Here is a 16,800-nt window from a genome sequence, read left to right as displayed (position 1 = left end):
TGTGATTGATAGGAACAAAAATCTCCACAATGACTTTGTGTGTGAAGCACCCAGATGAGAGTTGAAGCTTGTTTCTTTGAGCTTTTAGTACAGAGATATTTCCCTTAAAATGTTGTGAATGTGGTTTTGAACCCCCAAAGGCAGTCAAAAGGAGGATCTGAATCAAACACTGCGGGTAAAGGGAATTGTTAAAGTGGAGATGAATCAGGAGAGGAAGTGCTGTGGACTGAACTACCCCCAACAGCTACAGTTTTTATCTATTATCATGCTGGGCTTTTTTTATTTTAATGGCCAAAATGGCCCCACTCACAGCTCAGAATGTTAATATGAGGCGGCTTCATACCAACACCACATTTTAAGGATCACCTCAAGGTGCTGGAAAATATAACAAAAATCTAAATCCTCTTTCAACTTTACACACTAAACTTAACTTAAAATGTCCTAAGAGTTGAGGGTTCATGCTCTGGGCTCACTTTCTTCTGCTGATTTTTTAAAATTCAATCTTCAGACAAATGAATCATACGAGGCTCTACTAGACCTATAGGTTATTCTTTAGCCTGCTGCAAGTTTAAATATGGCCTGAGTCTTAATGTAATACTACCATCTCTATATGTTGATAAAATCTATTCATAAAACCAAACCATACCATCATGAAGACTGGCTATTTTCAGAATCAGATATCAGCTTTAAATACGTACAAGCACTTTTTTGGTATTGTTCTAGGATTTACAAGTTTGTGTGTACTGATAGCTTGATTGCAAGATGTGCAAAGAGATGAAATTGATGGATTAACAACTGGTAAAAAGCGGCAAAAAGAAGTTGCAGAAATGGTCAAAAAGTGGTAAAATTGGTGAAAAGTGACAAGAAAGTGGCAAAAAGTTGGGATAAATATCTGCAAATACTGGCAAAATAGCGGCATAAGTGAGCTAAAGGGCAAATAGGCATAAAGTGGCAAAAAAATAGGAAAAGTCTGGCAAAAATAGGTAAGAAGCAGCAAAAAGTGGTAAAAATTGCCAAACAGTTGCAAAAATTGCCATAAAGGGAAAAAATGGGGGAAATGTGGTGACTAAAATACACAGAAAGTTTTAGAAGCTTTTGCAGAGAAGTGGCAGACATGGCAACAAATAAACGACAAAAACTGCATAAAAGTGACAAAAAATAGGTGAAAAAGGGCACAAACTGGTAAAAGCAGCTAAAAACACCAACATCAGAACCCAAGAATAGCTTTGCATACTTTTAGCTCCAAAACGAGGGAATTTTTAGCCATTTTGCACCAATGCTACTGATCCAACACACATGCAGTGATACAATAAACAGATCACAACTGGGGAGGGCCCATTCACTGGCTTTTTCAGGGGCCAAATTCTGTGGGGACACACAAACATCTCACGGTGAGGGACATTTTGTGCTTCACACACTGAGTGCAGAAATGCTAAACCATCAAAGAAGGACACTGCCAGGTCAAAACAAAACCAAGGGTCAGTAATGGACACAGGTCCTTACTACCTCAAAAACAGATGTGCTGTGTAGATATACTGAGACTGTAGTATGATGGTAATGGATGTTTACCTTGCAGGTATGGACTTCTTCAGACTACATATAGCAGGTGCATCATTATTATCCTGTCAGATGTTCCTTTTTTATATTCTTCCCTTTCACCTAATTTTACATTCACCTCACCATTACTAACCACCTACACGAGATGTAGAAACTTTCACAGTTTCTTATATAACAAACAGAAAACATCCATTTAGAGTCGAAGTCGGATTTCTGCCATCTTTTATAACAAATGGATTTATGTGCGGGGGTTGACAGACTTGTTTGCTGATAGCCGCTGACAGTAGTTGATGTTAACAGAAATGTACCTGAAGTTGTAAATGGATTAGGTGACTGGAAATGAAGGTAAAATGGAAGAACACTAACTTAGGGTTTTGTTTTCCCCTACAGACTAAATTTAAATGTTGACATTTATCTGTTAGATGATAAAGAAAAACAGTTTTCCACTATCTACCTACACAATATTTTTGCTAGTAAGCCAAACACCTTTTTTTTTTGGCCTGCATATGTCACAAGTTTTATCTGTAAGACTCAACTCACTTGTCAAGTTTAACATAAAGCCTCAACTGCTGGCTGGACTTGGGAAATTTTTAGGTAAAGCCTATTTTTGCTGTTCTAGGACACTTTTGAGCTAAATCAAGCAGCCACATCAAGTTTTTAAGCCATCAGACGTCCATATCTGAAGTTATAACAAAGATGTTCTGACAAATCCTATGGACAATTGAGTATGCGGCACAGTAATCAATTATGATTGAAAATGAAACTCATTGAATCACCCAGAATGACACTGATCTTTATGTTAAGGGCTTTAATAGTGTTAATTATATAACATTCTTATTGTTAGGGATGAAACAGTTAATGGTGTAAATGGTAGCCATAATAAAATTTCTCCAGTTATCATATTGTTCAAATCTTAATTATCATTAAACCATTAGTGGTAACATCTTTTTAATATCACTGTAAGTAATGCATGCTATGTGGGCTCGTTTATCAGTGAATGGAAGAAAAAAGCACAGGTCAACTGGGGGCACAGAGAAACTTATCGTGGAAAGGAGACATCGCTGTGTGTCTCCTTTCCTCTCTCCTTTGCAACACAGCACATAGCCTACCTTCAACTGTTGGCATGAAAGAAAAAGAAAAAAAGGTTAAAAAAAACCCTGACTGTGGGAGCAGAATGCACTCATGGCTTTAGCTGCGGCACAGATAGCAGTGAGAAAGCGCTCCAAAGCTTTGTATTAAATCATGTTAGTTAAATATTCTAATCCATGTCAAAATTGAATTCAAGAAGATTGGCTTCAATTGGCTCATTTAACGAGCTGACAGACACTTGTAATTTGATACCTTCAAAATCAGCTCAGTAAAGCAGCCAATGCTTAAATGTAACACCTCTGAAGGCTGAGCTCATCCCTGTTGCTTGTGTACCTTTTCTTACCACACTTTTCCTTTCCAGTCAATCTCCATGATACGACCTGTGAGAACAGCCTGCCCTTTCTACAGTGACCTTCTGTGGCTTACCCTCCTTGTGAAGACTGTCCATGATTGTACTCTGGACAACTGTCAAGTAAGCAGTCTTCCCCATGATTGTGGTTGTGTGCACTGAACCAGAATGAGAGAATGAAGGCTAAGGAAACCTTAGCTAACTGGACTTTCCCTCAATATTCTAATATTCTGAGATGGTGGATTTTTGATTTTTTTTGAGCCGTAAACCATGATTGTTAAGATTAAAACAAAAAAGTCTTGAGATATTTCACTTTGACTTTCACCTGATGTTCTATTTTTTTGATACACCTGTACTGATAAAGACTAGAATGATAGGGTTAAAAATATGATTTTTACATAAAATCGATAATGTGTTATTTTCAGCAGTTGGTGTCAAATTGTTATAAAAAAAAATGTTGACAAACCCTTTTAGCAAAACATCTTTGTTCATTCATATTAATTATAATTAAGATTTTTGTTAACTTTTGATTTTTTTTAATATTTAGATATTTTAACAAACAAAATGGGTATGTTGCTCTGTGCTGTGAATTTTATTTTTCATATATATATCAAACTTGGTGAAACGAGTCCAAACGATGTATCACCATTTTTTGTAGAGTTTCAATTCATTATAACAACACCATAATGATACCGTGATATTTTATGTCACTATCATCATGATATTAAATTTTTATATCATTACATCTCTTGCAGACAAAAGAGTCTATCCTGGAACTTTGGATTTTTTAAATTGAGTTTAAGATACCATCAGCTCTTTTCCTACTTATATATCTACTGTGCAGCTCAGAGGATGAACTGAGCCCTTGCTGCATAGATATATTGGTTTTTAAAGGAATAAGAGACATTCCATTTGAGTCCCCATTGCACGGGAACATTTGCATTCACACCTCAAATGTACCATTTTTAAATGCATGGGTATAGTTTCTGAGACCACCTCCAAGAGGACCTGGAGCCTGTGTATGGTATACTTACGTTCCCACTAAGCAAATGGAACCACACTTTGGGGTCAAGTATACTTGGATCCAGGCCCGGGTCCATAATGTGAAAGCACCCACCCTGTTTATCCCATGATGGACAAACATCTCAGGGTTTTACATCCAGAGCCTGAGACTCCCACTGCTACCGTTTCTTCACAGAGAGAAATCTTGACGTACAATAAATCAGCAAAGCACTTGATAAAGACATCAGTGCATTCCAAAGTATTTAGAAATGATTTTTCTTTAATTATTTCTAATCCTCCCTTCAGTTTTGAGGCATCAGTGCTAAACATGCTGTAAGCACAGTCCATTCATGTCACTCAGCAAGCGCTCGCATTAAGATTTCTCCTCACAGTGCTTGAGCAGGGACCAGGGGTCAGATCCACTATCACTGACGCAGCCTTCACTGTCAGTCTCACACGCCTCACATGTTTCTGTGACGCAGCAAAGCTCAGCGTCTGCCAGAGTCTGCAGACTCCAACATTCCTGACCTGCACCACTTGGATAATCAACACGGTAAGACACCGGGGAAGACGAGTGTACGGTCAAGAGGCAAGCCGACAATTATTTGTGGCATTTGTCTAACCTTTCACGGAATCAAGTGAGTAGCTGCCCGGACTACCTGAGCGGAAGCTGGTGCAATCATGGGCCTAAAGTTCAGATTCTTACACTGTGAGAAATGTCAATCTTTTAGAAATGGAGTCTTAATCAATCCCAGGAATAAGCTTTAAGGAAGAATAGTTTCAGTTAATGAATATGCAGTTAAGACAACATCATGACCTGTGGAACTAATTCAGGGAAACTGTTTTAACAGCAGAGTGAGTAAAGATACAAACCTCATAAGTAAGATTTAGTAACAAATTACAAGCCTTAATGGCTTCCAGGTTGTACATCTTGATATTCTCTACATTAAAAAGCCTCTGTTAACAATGACAAGTCAACAGATAAAGAGTGTGGGTGTAATTTCATTCACCAACTTTGGAGGATTAGAGTCTTTAGCTTTATGTTCTGCCCGAGCACACAGACTCAGTTAAAGCCTCTTCTTCCTTCTTTTAAAGAAAATGACTTTATTTTAATGACTTGTACTGTATGAATGAATACTAAAGGAAGACTCAATTTGATTTAAGAGTGGCTTATTTTTTAAACTGAGTGAGATTAAGCATACATGCCACTTTTTCAGCAGTGACAGCCTGGATTCTGTTTCGTACGAAAACTGCTGCTGGGATCTGTCCGGTGTTACGACAAATGAACAGCTCATGGCCTGGCTGAAAGTCCAATTAGATAAATTACTGCAAAAGTTGGAAAAAGCATTAGTATTATACTGAACTTATGCATGAAGTAAGGTATAAAATGTCGTCTTTTCCACAAGTTCATGTTCTTTTTATGTACTCCTTGTCTGTGTTTTGGGGGCCTCACTTATGCCTTATTTACACAGAATTAGTATTTCCTTAACCTTGCAAAAAGTTTGGACGCCCATTTCCTTGTTTTTCACTGGCGAATCCATCTTGCAAAGAACCAATCAACAACAAGGGGCAGTACTTTCAGGCGTGGCAGAGTCGTGACGTAAACAAGCAGCAGCAAGAGGCCGGTGCTATTATGGCGGAAGAGATTAGCGTGGATGCTGCTACAGCGTAAGTTTTATCAGAACTTGACAACAATTCTTCGTTAAAAGAAGAACAAAGAACAGCAGTGAGTTGTTTTCTTTTCAAAAACGACAAAAGTTGAGTACTTACATGTCTATAGTCGCCATGTTTCATGTTATTCCCCATGGCCGCGCATGTGCAGCTCGATAGCAGCTACGTCGTGTTTTGTTGCTCTTACTGGCCCGTAGAGATGTGACAGACAGAACGTTCATCCAATCACACTCTGAGGTTTTTTTCAAAGCCTCTGCCTTTTCTCAAACGTTTCCTATTGAAGCTTTCCCAGATGGATGTGTGTGAAACACATCCATCTGGCGTGTCAGGTTAGTATTTCCTGGGAACATCTGGTAATTTCAAATAATCATGCAGGACAACTTTCTAATCCCATGCAAATCTACTATGTACGTCATTTATGTTATTAAGAATATTAGCCAATCCCAAAAACTATATTATCTTCCAAAACCTAATGTCAGTCTTGAAAGGTAAACATCACCTGTAAATGATATATAGGTATACAGATATACTCTTTAAAAATCAACACTTTGTCTCTTAGGTCAGCAAAGCACATCAGGAATAGATTCTAGTAAAATTCACTCACTAATCTGTAGATGATCCGCTTGTTTCTAGGGTAAAATTCCTTCATTGTTTATGGTTCTTAAAGGCATTTAACTGGAGTAAAATCATCAGCAGTCACCAAGCAACAAATCTCTCTTGAATTAAGAAGTTTCAAGTAAGAAATGTGTGTATTTTGGAGGAGTTAAAGTATCTCGGGGTCTTGTTCACGAGTAAGGGAAGAATGGAGCGGGAGATTGATAGGCGGATGGGTGCAGCATCTGCAGTGATGCTGTCTATGCATCTGCCTGTTGTGGTAAAGAAAGAGCTGAGTCCATCTACATTCCTCCCCTCACCTATGGTTACGAGCTGTGGGTAGTGACTGAAAGAACAAGATCACGGATACAGGCGGCCGAAATGAGTTTCCTCCACAGGGTGTCTGGGCTCTCCCTTAGAGATAGGGTGAAAAGTTCAGCCATCTGGGAGGGACTCGGAGTAGAGCCGCCGCTCCTCTGTGTCGAGAGGAGCCAAATGAGGTGGCTCGGGCATCTGGTCCAGATGCCTCCTGGACGCCTCCCTGGTGAGGTGTTCCGGGCAGGTCCCACCGAGAGTAGGCCCGGGGAAGACCTAGGGCACGATGGAGAGACTATGTCTCTCGGCTAGACTGGGAACACCTTGAGACCCCCAGGAAGAGCTGGACAGAGTGGCCAGGGAGAGGGAAGCCTGCTGTATGCTCTGAGGGAAGGCTGCTGCCCCCGACCCGACCTCGGATAAGCAGAAGAAGATGGATGGATGGATTGCAGTGGCCTAGTGGTTACTGGTGCCTTCAAATGGGATTGTACATTGTGTTTTCATGAGAAAAGACTACATAAACCCCCTCTCTTGTGCCATTCATGACATTGTGAGTCATATTTTTCTGAAAGCTTTGAAATCAGAACATTTGACAAAAGAAAATTCCTTTTCAGGTCCAGCCACAAATTCTCAATTGGACTGAGGTCTGGGCTTTGACTCGGCCACTCCAGAACAGTCACCTTGTTGTCTTTAAATCCTTTTAGCTTTCGCTGTATGGTTTGGGGGCTGCACGGTGGCACAGGGGTTAGCACTGTTGCCTCACAACAAGAGGCACCCTGGTTTGCTTCCCTGTCAGGGCCTTTCTGTGCGGAGTTTGCATGTTCCTCAGGCGCATGCGTGGGTTCACTCCAGCTCCCTCCCACCACTAAAGACATGCTCATTAATTGATAACTCTAAATATGAGAGTGCCTTGTTGTTTGTCTCTATATATCAGCCTTGCCCTGACAGGCGACCAGTCCAGGGTGTACACCGCCACTCACCCAATGACAGTTGGGATAGGCTCCAGCCCCCCGTGACCCCCATCCGGATAAGTGGTATAGATAATGGATGGATGGATGGTTTGGGTCATCATCTGACTTTCCAGGATTTTCCTATATTTTGCCATTTTCAGTTTACCCTCTAGCTTCACAGGCTTTCCAAGGCTGGTTGCTGAGAAGCATCCCTACAGCATGATGCTGCCACCAGCATGCTTCACAGTGGGGATGATGTGTTGGTGGTGATGTGCTGTGTTTGGTGTCTTGTCTAATGGCACCATTTTGGTTTTATCAGACCAAAGAACTTTCTTCCACATGACCACAGAGTCTCCCACATAGTAAAGATTTCATATGAGTTTTCTTCAGCAGTGGCTTTCTCTTTCCCAGTCTCTTTACAATAACCTTTTCTCTCAGTTGGTTAGAGTGTTCCATTACTTTCTTGGTGTAATGGTAGCCAGGAATACTGATTAACCAGTGACTGGACCTTCCAGACACAGGTGCCTTTGTATTACAGTCACTTGTGACACATTTGCTTCTCTCAGGTGATCCATATTTTACTAATTGTGAGACTACTGGCCCCAATTGGCTGGACCTCTGTTACATTAAGTCCATGACTTTAAAGGAGGTGAATATCTGTCTAATCACTTATTTCACTTTACATATTTTTGTTTAATTGACATTTCTAGGTAGAAATATGTTTTTTCTTTACATTAAATATATTTTTTTCTGACAGATTATATAGACCATGATTTATTTATACAATCCATAAAAGGGTAAACATCCAAGCGTGAGAATACTCTTTTTAGACACTGTATACCAATGCAATGGATATGTGAGACAGTATAGAGTCTACAATGCACATCACCCCACGAACAGAGGCTGTTGTGCTCAAAGCAGGCAGCTCAGGTCCAAATCTGGCTAGTGGATCATTTCTTGCCCACTATCTCTCTCTTCCTTTCCAGTGTCTCTAACTCTTTCCATTGTCCTGTCTGAACAGAGGCAAAAAATCCCATAAATAAATCCTTTGAAGAAGTTTAAAAAGTTGGTAATTTTGCAAAAAAAAAAAAATAAAACTCAGGCAGAGAGCTGCTGTTGACTGATGGACTGATTAGGTTATGTAATTGTTAAAATCCTAGCAATATGAATTAAAAAAACGACTGGAACTGGAAAGACTGGAACAGTTTTCATGTTTGCATCTTACAGGTAGAGCACAGATTCATGTGGACTGTTTTAAATATTAAACGGTGGAGAAGAGTGCATCTAATTCACGGCCTCACATGTTTTAACTAAAAGATAAACAACAAAACAAGCATCCAGACAGTTTTTACTGACTTGTGTGCTGCTTTTCAAACTGTAAGTGAAAATGAATTCACTCCAATTAACAGCATCTTCACAGAGCGCTGTGGTAACAAGCCGTGGCTCAGAATGGGAGACTCGCCCCTCGGTGACCCCTAATGAGCCAGCAGCCTCCTGCCAGAGGAAGCCACGGCTGCTGCACTTGTAATGAGCTGCTGTTTGTGCTACAGGCCTTTCAGATGAGCCATGGAGCTGTCATTCGCACCGCAGTACACCAATGACTCTGGCGGATGATGCAATTCTTTGGCGACTTTAAGGACAATGCGTGCCTGAGGTGATGTGTTTTACTTCTCCAACTTTAATTCAGCCTTCATAAAGTTACATCAAGAACAGTTTCTAGACACAAGAGGGGTTTTTTTTTCCTTGCACAGGCTGTCAGTCTGATGAAGAGTTCACTCAGTCACACAGTGTCAGGAACAATCACTGTACAAAATCCCTGTGACATAAACATCCTCTGTACCTGTACATGAAACTCTTCATAGAGCTGTTCTGATTTCTCAACTTTTGTCTGCACCAGACTTCAATACTGCTGAAAGTGCTGCATAAACTATCGAGGAATATGCTACGAAAGCACAACGTAGAAGATAATTATAGACAAATCAACAGATTTCAGGTAATAAATGATAGAATGGGGAAAAGATGGGGGCTCAACTGTCAACTGTCAAGTTTAGCCTTCTGAACCCATACAGAAAGGGACAAAAATATATGACAACTTTTAAAAATATGTATTATTTATTTTGGCAAATAATTAGTGTTTTCCATGCTTTTCATTGTATCATGTATTATGTTAGTATGGCTGGCCATTGTTGACAGTGCTGCTGTGAGTCACTGAGTCATGAAGTAAAGGAGTTTCATCCTGATTAAATAATGGTGAAAAAGCTGCAATGCTGGGATACACAATGTTTTATCATGTACTAGGGTTGCAAAAGATTACAATTTGTGAATGCAAATAATCACAGTATATCTGTAGTTAATCGTGATTAATCACAGTCTTTTACATCATATCTTAAAAGTCCAACATTTTGCATTCAAAACTGTTTCTGTGTCAATTGTGGATTTTTCTACTGTTAAACTGAGGATAACTGACTTCCTGGTTGGTTGCATACCTGCTTCTATAGGTAGACTGAAGACTTAAACTTGAACTTAATCACGGAAAAGGATTTGTAAAGGATCCATTTGTCATGGATTGAAGAGGAGTAAGGGGACCGTAAAAAGGTTTGGATGACCTTTGACATGTCCACTGAGCTGTATTTGTTATTTCTAAAAATAAAATGAGACATTAAAGAGCAGTATTGGACCTATTTTACAAGGCTGCTGGGATACACCATAATGTCTTAACCAATTTTGTTGAAAGGGACAATAAAGTATGCGATTTACTCCATTTAAAAAAGAACGCATTAACTGTGGACCTTAATTAATTGTCTTTAATGTTAATTATATTAGAAGCCATATTGCCAAACAGACTATTAGACACTAGCGTGGATGCTGCTAAAGCGCCAGTTTTATCAGAACTTGACAACATTTTTTCGTTAAAAGAAGAAGAAACAACGGCAGTGAGTTCTTTTTTTTTTTTTCAAAAACAGCAAAAGTCCTGCACTGACATGTCTACAGTCACCATGTTTCATGTTATGCAGTTCTATGTTGAGTTTATTCCTTGGTAGCTGTGCACACGCACCTAGGTGGCAGCGATGACGTCACATGTTTTGTTGCTCTGATTGACCTGTAAAGATGTGACAGACAGAATGTTCATCCAATCACCCTCAATTTTTTTTTTCAAAGGCTCTGTCCTTTTACCAAACATTGTATATCGAATGTTTTCCAGATGCATGTATGAAACAAATCCATCTAGTGTGTCAGGTTAATGCTGCTGGGATTTTTTCTTGAAAGGCCAGCAAAGTTGTGCTCAGTTATGCTGAAAGGAAAATTTTTAAAGCAAAGATTGTTATATTTCACTATACTACAGCAGTTTGACCAAAACCTTAATCTCATAAGACAAAATAGTGATAAAGTTTTCTGGTGCAATAGGGGGGTGTTGAAGCCAAATAATAGTTTCAGTGGAAAGCCTACACTACCCTGTTAAAAAGGCACATTTTTGTGATACAAAAAAATGAGGCCAGCTAGAAGTGAAGTTTTATTTAAGTTGGAGGGCATTATGAGCAATTTCAAATATAAGCCTGTTTTGGCACTAAACTTTTAAGTGTCAGCCAGGCAGCTGAAGATTGGGGAGTAACTCCACCTTCAAGTGTGACAATAACTCAAAGCATTTATCCATACCTACAATAGAAAGGTTTCACCAGATGATAAACATTTTGGACTGGCCCAGCCAGATCCAAGACCTGAATCTGTGGGTTGACCTGTTGAAGGCTGTGCACAGGAAATGTCAAATTTTACCAAATCAAGATGATATACTCCCACCCAAAAATCCTGAATGCTGCATTGAAGCAAAAGGTGCTTTAACAACGAGAGGGTGCATTATGCACCCTCTCGTTGTTAAAGCACCTTCTGCACCTGCTCCTAATAGCACCTATCAGTTTCTCTAATCTTATTTAATTCCTCATAAAAGATTCTGGCTCTTCTTTAATTAAACTGTACAGGTTACAGGTTACATTAAAGGTGGAGAAAGTTCTGTAATGTTATGTCTTGGCCTCATTTTTTACATTACAAAAATTAGGGCTGCATAAATGCATTAGTTCAACATCAGTACTGGCCAGTATCAGCCATTTCAACAAACATAAACCATCAGAAAATGTGGCTATGAAGTAAAGGCAGTAGCAGATGTTTTTGTCATATTTTAAATCTGACTTTTCACACATAGAACGGCTTATTTAGAGAAGAGATTTATTGTCGGGCAGATGTGACCTGTTGGACAAACCAGTGAGTTTTCATGGTCAAACATGGCAAAAATAAAAGTAAAGAACTGGTCTATAAACCTACTCAAGTAAAAGTATTAACTTTAAGTACTGAGCTACAAGGGCTGAATAAGAAATGAATGAGAAAATAACACCCAAAGATTAGCAATTGCAATTTGATATGCAATTATTTTCCATGGTTCCTTATCTTGTGTGTGTGTGTTTTTTTTTTAATGTTAGGCTAAAACCACTTTTATGTTTATATTTTCTCGCCCAATGACAACTGGGATAGGCTCCCGCCCCCCTGTGACCCTCAACAGGATAAGCAGTAGAGAATATGGATGGACGAATGGATGGATGGGCTATTCTATTAAAACATGATGATTCAATGTTTGCATGATGTGTACAGCAGAACATCTCTGCTACAGTTCATTGTATGAAACTTTTTTTTTTGACACATTTTAGGTCACAGAAATACTGCAACTTCTGGGATTTGAAAACTGCAGTAAGACTAACTGCGATTTAATCTCAGTTTGGATTAATTGCACTGCCTTGTAGCTACTAAGGAACTGTACAGTAAAATATGAACTTTTCTTACAATAACAACATGAGAATATGGATCTCCAACTAGCTTTAACAGGTAAAATCACATCTCTATAATAAAGTAAAATACAACAGGTGTTATGATGTGGAATCGTTCTCTCGGTATGTGCTACTGTGTAGTTGACAGATGTGGAAAAAGTACGACTTTTGTACTCAGGTAAAAGTATAGTTACTCTGGTTAAAACTTACTTAGGTAAAAGTAAAACCTCTGATTTCAAAACATGTTCAAAAAAGTACAAGTAGTCCAAAAAACTACTCAATTCCAGTACTTTGATGGATGTAATTAGTTACTCTCCACCCCTGATGAGTGATGGTAATACATGGACATTGGTATCGGCCCTGATTCTCATTTCAGTACATCTCTAACAAATGTGATATATATCAGGAATATGTACACTTTTATAGCCTCTTTAAAAAGGCAAATCATTAATTTATCAGAAAACACGATGATACTCAGCATGTCTGTAAGTGTGTCAATTATTTTGTAACTCAGTACCACGTCCAGCTCCACAGACGCCATCAGTAATACTGAGACCAATAATTTCATGATCTTCCTCTTCAAATATGCACAATTACTGGACTAACTAACCGAGCCGATTCTGATTCTTATGATTCCTGGTATATTTTAAAAGGATGTGGTTGCAGTCTTCTATGGTGGGGCGTTTGGCTGTGGGGTGACCGTGGGGCGGGATGTTAGGTGCATTATCCAGGCCGGGGCCATGACGTACTGAATGACGTGCATTTTATGATTGCTGTCAGCATTAAGTGGCTGTTTTTCACAAAGGCAGGATTTTATGAATAAAAATTGAAAATTTACTAAGGGGGATACATTTAAATTCAATAAATCAGAAACAAAGAAAAACTCAAAGAGGGTTAGGGTTAGGCGCCTGAACGCTAAAGGATGGGGTTAGGGGGAAAAACTAAAAATAACACTATAAACTGAGGAAAAACCCAACAAGGGTTAGTGCATCACTTCCTGCTCCATGGTTAAGGCACAAATGAGCCTAAAGCGCCCCACCATAGAGGTCTGCAGCTAGATGCCTCTTGCATATTTTCCATTCAGTGGATATCACATGTTGTAAAGAAGCTGTTGGCAGTTTCAAGGATTTGAGCAGATTTAAAACTCTGCACAGAGTTTGTGTTTCTGCTGAGTTGCTCGGCTGCACTTTTGCTTTTCAGAGAAGCAGGGTCAGCCCATAACTTGCCTTTGGGGAATCTCGTCTTGTTTCTGAGAGATGTGTATGAGCTTTTCAGCTTACCATGGTGCCACTAATGCACATGTTTGTGCTGATTAACTGATCGCACGTTTCTTTTTTTTTGTTTGGTGTGTGAGCATTTAACACTGGGGGTGACTTTTAAACTGCTTGTGCAAATCCAGTTTGAATTTGTAAGAAAAAGCAGAGAAAGGTAGACATGTCTGCGGTGTAAGGTGTTTTAACACTGACTCATGATGAGGCAGAGATGAATTCAGGGAGTTTACTGTTGTTTTCACACATTAGGCTACTGACATGATTGTCATCTGATCTTAAAATATCATGCTATTAAGGCTGGAGCATTCAAACAGTACACAGTTTAATTGTTCAGGCTGACAAATGGGCGTAACACACGAGGTCACAGTGTTACACAGTGACCTGAAGGTAAAAGGCTTCAGAAAGCGTTGTCCTTCTGCTGTTTGTTTCTTCAATAATGCGTTTAAGGACACAGTTTACGGTCCGGATGTTTCCCTCTTACTTGGGCGTTAGATTTAAGGTCGGATATATTTGGCTTGTCCGTTCCCAGAGTGTGACTTATTGCTTTTGTGATGTTATCAGACACGCAGCCCCACACAACGTGACGCTCGTGAAGTGTGGGAAAGTTGTGAGCCTCTCTGACAGTGTGCACAGACTAACCAGAACCAGTGCTAGGACGCGCGTGCCGGTTCAGTTACCAGTCAAACCACGTGTCCTCCTCACCTGTGAGTCCTTCAGCCATCGTCCCTTCAACTCAACATGACAGACAACATCACATCGGCACTCACCTGCACTCCGGCGCACGCTGCAGGAGGATTTCTACAGAGGTGGACCGCTTAGTCTCTCTGGTTCCTTCTCTTTCCTTCCTTCTTGATGCTTAGATCAGCTCGGACACCAGCTCCGACGCGACTTCACGATCCCGAACGACGAACCGGAGCCCGGGCAGCAGGCACCAAAGCAGGAAGGAAGGCAGACAGGAACCGCTGGAAATTTCTGCAGCAGCCGATGCACCTCGGCGCGATCTGTCCCCCCTCTCTCCTCTCTGTGGTTTCACCTCCGCTCTCAGCTCTCATAAAAGACAAACTTTGAGAATTTCACGGGGCATTTCGAGCTGTCGAGATTGCTGCCACATCCCCAAGGTAGCGTGGCTGTGGATGCAGCGCTCCGGTCTGCTCTGCTCCTCTGCTCCTCCCGGCAGCAGGCGGACAGGAGGAGGAAGAGGAGGAGGAGGAGGGCGGGGAGAGAGGAGAGAGATTGGTGCGCTCCAGCGGTGCATGCGTGGCACGGACGGTCAGATCCCAGGATTCACCTGTCATCACAAGACAAAGTGCATCCTATTTAAAATACTGCTTCAAATGAGAGCGGCTAAAAAGGCTGTAACCCTGAAACCCATGCAGGGGCGCTCATATGATTTTTTGGGTGAGGGTGCACATTTGTTCAAGGCCCCCTGAGATTTAAAGTAGCCTACCTGTTTTAATGTGGACTACCTAAGCACCCTTATATCTTATCAGGTCCTAAATCAGTTTTTTATGAGTCTCGGATAAACCAATGATCTGCAGTCTTCTATGGGAGAGGTTTAGGGGGGAAGAAAAATGAGGCCAGAAACTTTTTAAATAAATGCTGCAGTATCCAAAGCCGGCCCATTATACCATGAATTTTTAATTACTGGCATTAATTTTTTGAAAAATTAATTCTCTTCTCACAGAGTGTGTTGTTTGGCCAGGTGACCAACTCTTGGAAGAGTAGATTTAGGGTTACTTTTAAATGATTTAAAATGCAAATTTCAGTCTTTTTCAAATTAAAGGTAAGCCCTCAAGGAGCTGAAAATGTCAATTGGCGTAACCAGGGGCGTAGCTAGGGATTTTGGGCCCTCAGAAAGAATATTACACAGGGCCCCTTTAAGCGGCTAGCCAAGCAACAAATATTGAGTATTTTACAAATATCTATGCATATATATATATATATATATATATATATATATATATATATATATATATATATTTAAATATATTTCTGAACCATAATGTCCAATTTATGAGCAATATTTTCACTATGGTTAAATTAAATTTACTTGCATTATTTTGCAGTGCTGGACTATACTATTTTGATTTTTTTAAAGCAGACACCCTTCAGTATTTTATTTCACTTAATTGATACAAATTTCAGTGTCTTGACCGATTCATTTAGTTGCTTTTGATTCAACAATGATACTAATTGCTAATGAAAAATAAATTAAAACACACTTTTCATTGCAGGCTTCTCAAGGGTCCCTCCCTACTGCAGGCCGAGGTAATCAGCACCCTTTGCCCCCCTGTGCTACACTCATGGGTGTAACCATAAAAGAATTACAGATATTACATACTTTAACTACTTAAGGTGTATTTAAAATTACTCATATGAACACGAACCTCATTTTAAAATATTACATGAAAATAGATTTTATATATACCACAAATGTGAAATTATATGCATTTTTGTAATACTGAGCTGGAGATGTGTAGAAAAATATTATTATATTTTTTGTAGCTTCCCCAGACCTGTGCCCTGTAACAATCCAGTCTCTGAGCTCTGCAGGCTGTTCTGTTGACCTCATGGCTTGGTTTTTGCTGAGATTTAATGGCGGTAGATTAGAAAACAGTAGCAACTTGAATAAACAGTGTTGTGTTGCATTTTTTGCTTCAGTAAATAAAAAGCCGTTATTTACATTTTTTTATTCTCAAATGAAGTATGATGAAGAGCTCTGCTGCTTTGAGCTTGTTTTCATTCCCACGGTAGTAAATCCATCTACAAGAAGCATATGCATTATGTTTTTTTTATGTTCTTTAAAATCTTTGTTTAAAAAACACATTAAACCAAGTCCATTAAATAAACTCCACCTGCAGCTGTGCAGCATTAAAATGCAGAGGACACATAAATACATTTTCTAATGGACCATTAATGTATATGACGTGCATCCTGAAAAGACAACATTCTGTGTAATGTGTAATTTATGCAAGTACATTTTCTACTAATGCATTTACTAAAATCTGAATTTATGTGTGATGAAGGCTGGGAGACTTGAATAGTAAGAACCATGGGCTGAAAACAACATGAACTCTGCAGAACACATTCAAATGACAACGTTAGGTGATGATCATTTTTAGCTTTGAGAACTCGACTTTATTTGATCACATTTCATGAAAAACCCCCGTAAGAGTTTATTTAATCTTGTA

At 39.6% G+C, this 16,800-nt stretch overlaps 1 protein-coding gene across 2 annotated transcripts in view; it reads right to left on the bottom strand.

Moving 5' to 3' along the window:
• The window catches only part of mgat4c (mgat4 family member C), a 202,729-nt gene extending 187,997 nt beyond the window's left edge, over window positions 1-14,732 (bottom strand). For both annotated transcript variants that reach the window (XM_041796227.1, XM_041796228.1), the window contains exon 1: window positions 14,377-14,732. The gene's annotated coding sequence lies outside the window, so the exon portion shown is untranslated. The remainder of the gene's footprint in view (window positions 1-14,376) is intronic.
• Between the last annotated feature and the right edge of the window lie 2,068 nt (window positions 14,733-16,800).

Source organism: Cheilinus undulatus, linkage group 9 (genome assembly GCF_018320785.1).
Source record: "Cheilinus undulatus linkage group 9, ASM1832078v1, whole genome shotgun sequence".
NCBI lineage: Eukaryota > Metazoa > Chordata > Actinopteri > Labriformes > Labridae > Cheilinus > Cheilinus undulatus.
Note: the sequence above shows the minus strand (reverse complement) of the source record. Positions and strands in the feature narration are given on the sequence as shown.